At 34.3% G+C, this 9,163-nt stretch overlaps 1 long non-coding RNA gene across 1 annotated transcript in view; it reads left to right on the forward strand.

Annotated features, from left to right (window-relative positions):
• Window positions 1-1,892: 1,892 nt before the first annotated feature.
• LOC118004923 overlaps window positions 1,893-9,163 on the forward strand; it is a 41,781-nt gene continuing 34,510 nt past the window's right edge. The window contains exon 1 of the long non-coding RNA XR_004677739.1: window positions 1,893-2,071. This is a non-coding gene — a long non-coding RNA (uncharacterized LOC118004923). The remainder of the gene's footprint in view (window positions 2,072-9,163) is intronic.

A 9,163-nucleotide genomic window follows, 5' to 3' on the forward strand; every position in this document is an offset into this window, starting at 1 on the left:
AAATCTTAAAAAAAAAAAAAAGCATGTTTACTCTATTTAATCCGTTCTTGTTGATATTTTGAAAGGTAAAGAACTTATATAAATAAGCTCATCAGAAGATTTGGTAGATATATACTAGTGTGATTTTAAAGATTAATCCAATCAGGTTTCAAGGAATGGTATGTTATGACTGCTTATCTTTTATCAGTTACACAAGTTGATAGTGTTAGTCTTTGGATTTTGAAGTTTAAAGGGCCTCAAACCATTCCTTGGACATTTCCATCTTAAGGGAGATGGTGAGGAACAGCAGTTTGGAGGTTGGAAAGAACTGCAAATGTTGGGAGAAGCAGAGAGTAGGCTTTGCACACGCTAAAAAGAAAAGTTTCTAAATGGAAACTTTAATAGAACTGTACTAAAATAATGGCTACATGGTTTGGGAAGAGACAAGATTCAACATTTTCACGTAAGATTGACAGGGCATAAGACTGAAATGTAGGAAATAAGGAATATATACTAAACTAAGATTTCAGGATTCTATTTTGGAAGAACAGATAGTTAACTGGGCGACTAATTATATTAGGACAATAAAAGAAGTGAAAGAGAAGATATAATAAGTTCATATTGGGACATGCCATTTAGGAGATGTTCTAAATGAAGATGGCTAGTGGACAACAGTATATATGGGTTTGGCATCGTTTTAAAAGAAAATCTATTTTGGGGCACCTGGGTGGCTCAGTTGGTTAAGGGTCTGCCTTCAGCTCAGGTCATGAACCCGGGGTCCTGGGAAGGAGCCCTGCATCCGGCTCCCTCCCTGCTCAGCAGGGAGTCTGCTTCTCCTTCTGTCTCTTCCCCTCCCCGCTTCATGCTCTCTCTTGTGCTAGCCCTCACTCTATCAAGTAAATAAATAAAATCTTTAAAATCAATCAATCAATCAATCAATTTTGGAATGAGAGGTGAGAAAGTAGAGAAAGCAGTAAATCTAAGTATTAGCTCACATTTCATTGTAAAGGGAAATGAGAGCGGGAGATAGAAAGACTTTTTTGGTTTATTTGGATTTGATTTGGGTGTTGTGGAAGGTAAAACTCCAAGACGGCTCCCAGTGAGCCTCACCCTCTGTGTAATTCTCTCTTATTTAAATATGAAGAGAATCTGTTAATACAATATGTCACTCTTTTGTTTAAGATATCTTATACAGCAAAAGGGAGATTATTTTGGATGAGTCTGACCTGATCAGGTAAGCCTTTTGAAAGCAGAATTTCTGTAGCTGATCTCAGAGGGGGAACTCAGAGAGGTATTCTCCAAATAGCCTGGAAGAAACCCAACACCCATTCTGCATGCTATTTATGGGAGATCACATGGCAAGGAACTGGAGGCAGACCCTGGGAACAGCCCTTAGTCATCAGCCAGCAAGAAAACATGAACCTGAGTCCTACAACCCTAAAGAACTAGATGTTGCCAACAACCTGAATATGCTTGGAAGAGAACTCTGAGCCTCAGATGAGATAGCAGTCCTGGCCAACAGCTTGATTTTAATCTTTTGTGTTCATTTTAAGCTGCTGAATTTGTAGTAATTTGTTATGTAACAATAGAAAACTAATACAAGTGTTTTGATGTTTGTTTTATTTTTAATCTATGGTGGAGGGTGAGGAAAAGGCTCACAAGAAGGAAAGATATTAGAGATGTTGAAAAAACATAATGGGCATTATAATGCAATTAACCTGGACATGCGTCAGACTTTGAGGAAGTAGGGATAGAGAATGTTTTTGGATATTTTCATGTATGCTATTGGAAGTTGAAGGGTGGGTGGTCACAACTAATTAGTGATGGTGGCATCTATTTTCTCTATCAAATATGGGAAGGGAGCTTATGGTTAAGATTAGGAATTCATGCTTGAGAAATGACCTTTGGTATCAGGTTTCTGATTCTACAGAGTGAGGCACCCTTCTTTTTTTAGAGAGAATCCTGTGGAAAGGGCAAGTTTCTTCATTCTGAAAGATGGAGATTATGGAATGGAAGGATTGGGTCTTTAGATCTGGATCACATAGCAGGAGTTTATAATGGGGACTTACTTCCGGAATTCATAGTGCTTGTGGTGAGTCACTTTATTAATATATTCTAGTTGCTATTTTTTTCCTACAACTTTGAAGCATTGAACATCAGAGCAAAAAAGGAACAAAGAAAATTATCTTTAGAGCACTGAACCAATGACCTCCCTGTATTTTGTTCACTTTTATTTATATTTTCTATCAGACAAAATTTAATTAGAGAGAGATTATCTCTTTTCTGAAAATCTGGCAAAACACGTTCTTAAAACTTCGATTATGATCCCTAATAGGTTGTTTGATAGTTATTAATATACTCTGGTTTCTATTTCTTCTTGATTCAATCTTAGAAACGTAACACTTATGAAACGGTCCACTCCATCTAAGTTTCCAATTTATAGTTATTTACCATAATCTCTTGCAGCTTTTTAAAAATCTCTACTCTATTTGTAGTTATTGCCCCATTTTTGTTCCTAATATTATTTACATATGCCTTTGATGTTATTTTCTTGATTGATCTCGCCTGTACTTTAATATTGCATTATTCTTTTCAAGGAGCTTATTTTTCTTTTTTGAAGATTTGTTGTTGTGCTTTTTATTAACTTCTGCTTTTTTCCCTTTTTCCACTTATATTTTCTTAGATTTTCTTCTATTTTGCCTTTTTTTGTTTTCCTTTTTCTTTTCTGGCTTCTAGAAGTGAATACATCTATTTTCAAGTAGTTTAAGAGTCTTAGGTTTTTAAGCATAAGGGAAGGGAATATCTATCTATAATTGCACTTTTGATTTCTTATTTTATTGCATTGTAGTCAATCAGTGTAGCCTACATATAGTTATTTTTAAGATATTATTGATATTCCTTATATGGCCTAAAAGGTGTTCAGTTTTCTGAAATACTTCATGTGTATTTGACAAGAATGTGTGTTATCTATTTGTGGAATAGTCATAAGAGATATATTATATCAAACTCACCTATGTTGTCCAAATCCTGTTAAACTTCTAATTTGTTTCCCATGATTCTCAATTTCTGCAAAGAGTATGTTAAAATTTGCCATGAAGGCTGTATTTGATACAGTCTCATCTTAATCTGTAGATTTTGCTTTATACATTTAAACCTAAGTTATTAGATACTTAAAAGTTCATAATTATTTACACTTTCTTATGAATATTTTTCTTTATCAGTATGGAATACTTTTTGCCACTACTAATAGTTTTCCCTTCAAATTTTATCTTGTCTAATAAATATTACTTTATCACTTTAATTTTCATCTGACTTGTTTGTTATACATTTTCCCAACAATTCTTCTTGTACTATTCTATGTGACATTTCCCCTTTAGATGACTCTTGGAAACATACTTAATTTTTGAACTAGATCTATGAGTCCCCTTTAAAGATAAGTGAGGGACGCCTGGGTGGCTTGGTTGTTAAGCGTCTGCCTTTGGCTCAGGTCATGATCCCAGAGTCCTGGGATCGAGCCTGGCATCGGGCTCCCTGCTCAGCAGAGAGTCTGCTTCTCCCTCTGCCTCTCCCCCTGGCTTGTGCTTTCTCTCTCGCTCACTCTCTCTCTCTCTCTCAAATAAATAAAATCTTTAAAAAACAAAAATAAGTGAATCCAAATCCCATTTTCTCTGCATATTTCTGTGTATTTAAATGGATTGTATTTCTTCTGCCTCTACTGATATTATTTAATAATGTTAATTAATAGCTATATTTTACCATAAAAGTATAACTGATTAACACAAAATTATTCTTTAAATTGGGAGATTCATTTATTTATTCCAAAATATTTTTTGAACTTCTATTATACATATTTACTCTCCTAGATGTTTGGAATACATCAGTGAACAAATAAGACAAAAAATCTGGGCCTCTATGGAGTTTTTATTGTAATTCATAAGGACGGTTATGTGTTAGACCCTGTTCATAGTGCTTTATATATGCCACCTCTTATATTCCTCATAATAAACCTAAGAGGTATTTATACACAAGGAAACAGTAATAAGACAAGTAATATTACTAGCCAAATTGGGACAGTTAGGATTTAAAGGGCCGTGCAATCAATCTGACTCCTCAAGCTATACCCTTAAACGTTGCATTCATAGTATTTAGAATTGAATGGTTTTACAACCAGTAGATTTCTTTTTTATATAATTGGCTTGAGTTTGATGTATTATCCAAAGCATCCAAACATCTTTTTTAAAGTGAACCCTGTATTAAGGTCATATGTAGAACAAATAATTAAAATCTGAGAGCACATTTTATTATTTGCTCATGTATTTTGTGAGAGATGCAATTTAACAATTTCATTTTTCTCAGACAATGCTTTATGGGTTCAACAAACTCTGCTTTTTTTAAGATTTTATTTATTTATTTATTTGATAGAGAGCACAAGTAGGCAGAGCGGCAGGCAAAAGGAGAGGGAGAAGCAGGCTTCCTGCTGAGCAGGGAGCCCAATGTGGGGCTCGATCCCAGGACTCTGGGATCATGACCTGAGCCAAAGGCAGACACTTAACTGACTGAGCCACCAAGGTGCCCTATGGGTTCAACAAACTCTTAAGAGAGCAAAGAACAGTCATCCTTGGTTAAATACAGGTTTTGAAAGATAGGAGCTGAAACATACAAGAAACTCTCCTTTTTGAATAGTATTTGCATCAGCTGAAATGAAAAGTTGGAGGTTTTGGAACAGAAGTCAAGTTCGCTGCTGTGCTTACAGCTGTAACACATTGTTTCCTCTGTTTCGTTCTCCCAGGTAATAAGAGATCATGGATTAATTTTGGCACTTGCATCTTATTACCCTGGTAATTTTTCTCTTTTCTCACTTCCAACTCTTCCTTTCTTCCCTCACTGTTTTTTGTGGTTTCCTGACCATGGGGCTGGGAAGCATTGGTTAGACAGAGAGCTTTACAGACTGCTTCATGAGATGTCCCATAGTTTTAAAATCTACATAAAAGGCCCAAAACAATAGAATAAGCTATAGAAAAGAGAGGGCACATATAATAATTCAACTTAACAGAAGGGAAGAGACTAATTTTTTTTGTTCTTGCTCTATGCTGGGCACTTCTCTAATGAGTGCTCATTTTTTATTTGTTGAGTTGTTAATTATAACATCATAAGCTGTTTAGCATATTTCATGAAGAATTAAGAACAAAAGTCATGGGTGCTACTCTAGGTTTATTTTTGATAATACGGTATTTCAAGTTAACACTTGAATTCAAGCCTTTGAAAGGAATCCTTTAATATATTTTCTGGTAAAATTTCAATTTCCAGAATATTTTCTGAATACATGTGACCAGCAAAAAGTAAATAAATTAATTAAATTTAATTTAAAAATAAAAAAATATTCTTAAAATATAAAGTAATTGTCAAAGGTCAACCATTCAGCCAAAGCAAAAAAATTAAAACTCAAGTACAATGTCTGTTTTTTATTATCTCACCCTTTCTCATCTTATATCAATAGTTTGTTAACAAAGAGAGAGAACATCAAATGTTACCAAGCAGAACATAGCATGGCAAACTCAGGAAAAGAGAAATACCAACTTCTCCAGATTTACGCACTTATGACAAGTATTTTAAGGGTTCATAATGCAGTCAATTACTGAAAAATAAATATAAGAGATCTAGACCACTTACAAGGTGGAATTAGAATGGCATAATTTAGCAGAGTGAATATGAACCTCTTACCAGGAGAGACAAGAGAAAAAAAAAAACTACAAAAGGACACCCTCTGGGAAAGCTCTCACACATTTGGGCATGCTGTCTGGTTAGAGTAGGCCAAAACTTGATACTTTTATTTCCAACCTTTGACCCTGGACATCTGGAAACACAATTTGAGTCAAACAAAAGGAAGTTTTCTTTTCTATTTCAAAAACTTTGGGGAAAAAAAATAAGTTAAGGACTTAACATGCATTCTGGTAGCAAAAGCTCCTAATATTTATACACTTGTGGGGAACTCTAAAATAGAGAGCATTTCATAAAAAAAAACAGATGCCCCAGAACCTTAACAATATTGGCCACATTGTTATTTCTGGTGATGGATTTAGACAAGGGCTGAGATAAGCAAAATAGCCCAGGACTTTGATGCTCTTTGGTGTCCTAATTTAATAGACACCCTCCAATTCCAGAATTTAAAGTACACTGAAGCATTTTGTATCAACAGACATGCAACCCATATATCTTTAGTATCGTGAATTTTAAAGGAGTTTTTATTTTCAATAAAATTTTTAATCATCGTATTATGTTTTAAAATATAATAAAGCAACGATGTGATTTGTCATAGTGGCTTTTATTTGGACAAATTAAAATTAAGAAGTTATGTCAATATATATAAGAAATATTATTTTTCCTTTTACATAAAAAATTATTTGTTGTGGCATATGAAATTTTTGTTTGACTACCTTTAATATAGAGTAACTTAATTCTTGATTACAAGTTAAGCACTTACTCACATAAAGATATACAGCATGGCAGATGGAGAAAAAACATTAACTATAGGGTCATACACACTTGGGCTTAGTCATTCAAGCACTTTCTAACTGTGTAATCTTGGGAAAGATATTTAGCTTTCTGAGCCCAGTTTCCTCATCTGTAATAGGCATTTTTACTGGCAATATTTAGCAGGATTACTGTGAGAAGGAACAGTGATTTATGTAGAGCATAGAGTAGACTCTTTATAAATGCCATCATCATAGTTATTCTTATCAACTTTATTATTAAAATGTTGGAAAATTCATCCAGTGGGACTAGATAAGTTCCAGAATTATTAATTGCCCAGGCAAAGCTAAGTTGTGGCTGTGATTTTAATAATTCTTACAGCCCCAGGGGTCATGGCAGCAATGTGAAAGAGAAACTATCTTCCCTTTGTACACAGAAACCACACACAGGGATAATTAGATGTTGGTCAGTTAAAATTAAAAAAAAAAAAAAACCTAGAAAATTCTTATGGCATTTGATTAAATTATATTGCAGAAGCCATATCTCCTCTATTATGAATATTAACTATCATGTAGTAAATGTTAATCATTAGTAAAGGGTCTATTCACAAGTAACCCTGAAAACTATTCTTTCAGCACCATATAAAAGACATTATATTACCATGCGGTTTGCTAAAATAAATTGACTTGGAAATAAAGCAATTGCTATTTGCAGTCTATTTATTGCCTTTTATGGGACTGACTCAATACTTTCTGTTTTTTTGTTTTGTTTTGTTTTATTGTTTTGCCAAGATTCATTTTGCAAGATTTTGATCCGTGCTAGGAATTTGTGCTTAACTATTGGCAAGAATTCAAAATATTTACACATTCCCCAAATTTTATGTACATCAAAGAAGCACCATCTCTGTTTGAGTTTTTGATGTTACCTGTTTTAATAATAACTAATTTATATGCTTACAAAATATTGCCTAAAATTATAATTTTGAAAATAGTCTGATCCCTATGACTATCATATTTATTTAAAGGATAGTTGGATATGTACATGCGTACCAGAGCCTGTGTGTCTGGTTTCTACATAAAAAAAGTTTATATTTATATAGTTACATTAATTCCAGAATTTATAATTATAATATTTTTAGATCATTGAAAATAAATAATTAAAAAGAGAAAAATAAAGTCAACACCCCCATGCGATATACCTACTGTTTTATGGAAGCAAATGAATAGCTAAAGTATCAGATGCCAAATATGCTCTTGAATCTGAGCTTACACATAGGTGGGAGGGTATGTAACCACATTTATTTTCTTTAAAAAGTGTATGCTTTCATTTTCAGCATCAATAGTTTTTATTATCACCATAGGAGTACAGAAGCAAAATGTTTTTAGTTTCTTTTCTTCCTTTTTTTTTTCTTTTCTTTTTTCTCTTTTAAAATCTCATGCCTGTGTTTTCTTTTCCTTTGCAGTTCACACAGCGTAGCGCTTTCTGCAAATACACATGCAATTCCCATTATCTATAATGGAGCTTGCATGCATCAGGGAGAGAACAGACCCCACTGGGTAGTATCTTTCTTGTTTGGTATTGTGAGCACCTTAAGACAAGCCCCTTGACAAGTTCTTTGGGCACTTTGTTTTTCATCAGGGAAGGCCATTCCCATCCATGACATACAGAAGTAGACCCCTTCCAGGAGGCCACCTGTCTTTCCACATGGTGAAAACATGGGACTTCCCTCTCCCATGTAGACAAATATTTTTACAAGCATTCTTGATCGTGCTTTGTGGAAGCATTCAAACATGGATAAAAAGCAATCGGTGTACTTACAAATGTAAAAGAAAATGTAGCATGTACATAGTTTATGTTTCTTTTAGCACTCATCATTGATTGGGAGCAAGGAACAATCATTTTGTCAAATTTAGAACCCAATTAGATCTTATACTCTAAATTTAGAGACAGCTTCTAGCCTCTTGGGTTCCATTTCTGATACTCAATATCAGATTCTCTGCATTTATCACAGAAGTAAGCAGACAATAGGAATGATTGTATTCTACAATGTGTATGCTACTTACCATATCTGTGTGAATTTATAGTTATTTTTGACAGTGAGGCAACTGATGCACTGCTTTAGAACAACTTAATACCTAAAGCCATACAAGTTGATAGCACAGCCCATTCTAAATGTAATGGTGAAAACTATTGATCCTGTTTGCTACTGATTCCAAGATTCCCCTTGCTCTGTGGAAGAGATCCCAAACAGGATTCACACAACGGCTTTGTCTTTCTATACTGTTTATGTCTGTTGGGTATGGGGAAAGAGATGTGTTACCTTGACTGTGATGGTTAATTTCATGTGTCAGCTTGGCTGGACCACAGTAACCAGGTATTTGTTCAAACACCATTCTCAGTATTTCTGTGAAGGTATTTTTAAGATGATTTAAATCAGTAGCCTTTGAGTCAAGCAGATTACTCTCCATAATCAGTTGAAAGTCTACATAGAAAAAGACTGATATTCCTCAAAGAAGAGGGAATTCTGCCAGCAGACTGCCTTCAAATTTAAATTGCAGCATCTACTCTTTGCTGGGTGTCCAACCTACTCTGCAAGAATCTAGACTTGTCAGCCTCCATAATTACATGAGCCAATTCCTTAAAATCTTTGTCTTTATCTCTATATCCATCCATCCATCCATCCATCCATCCATCCATCCATCCATCCATCCAT

This window comes from Mirounga leonina, unplaced genomic scaffold (genome assembly GCF_011800145.1).
Source record: "Mirounga leonina isolate KUSES-001 unplaced genomic scaffold, KU_Mleo_1.0 Mir_115, whole genome shotgun sequence".
Lineage (NCBI taxonomy): Eukaryota > Metazoa > Chordata > Mammalia > Carnivora > Phocidae > Mirounga > Mirounga leonina.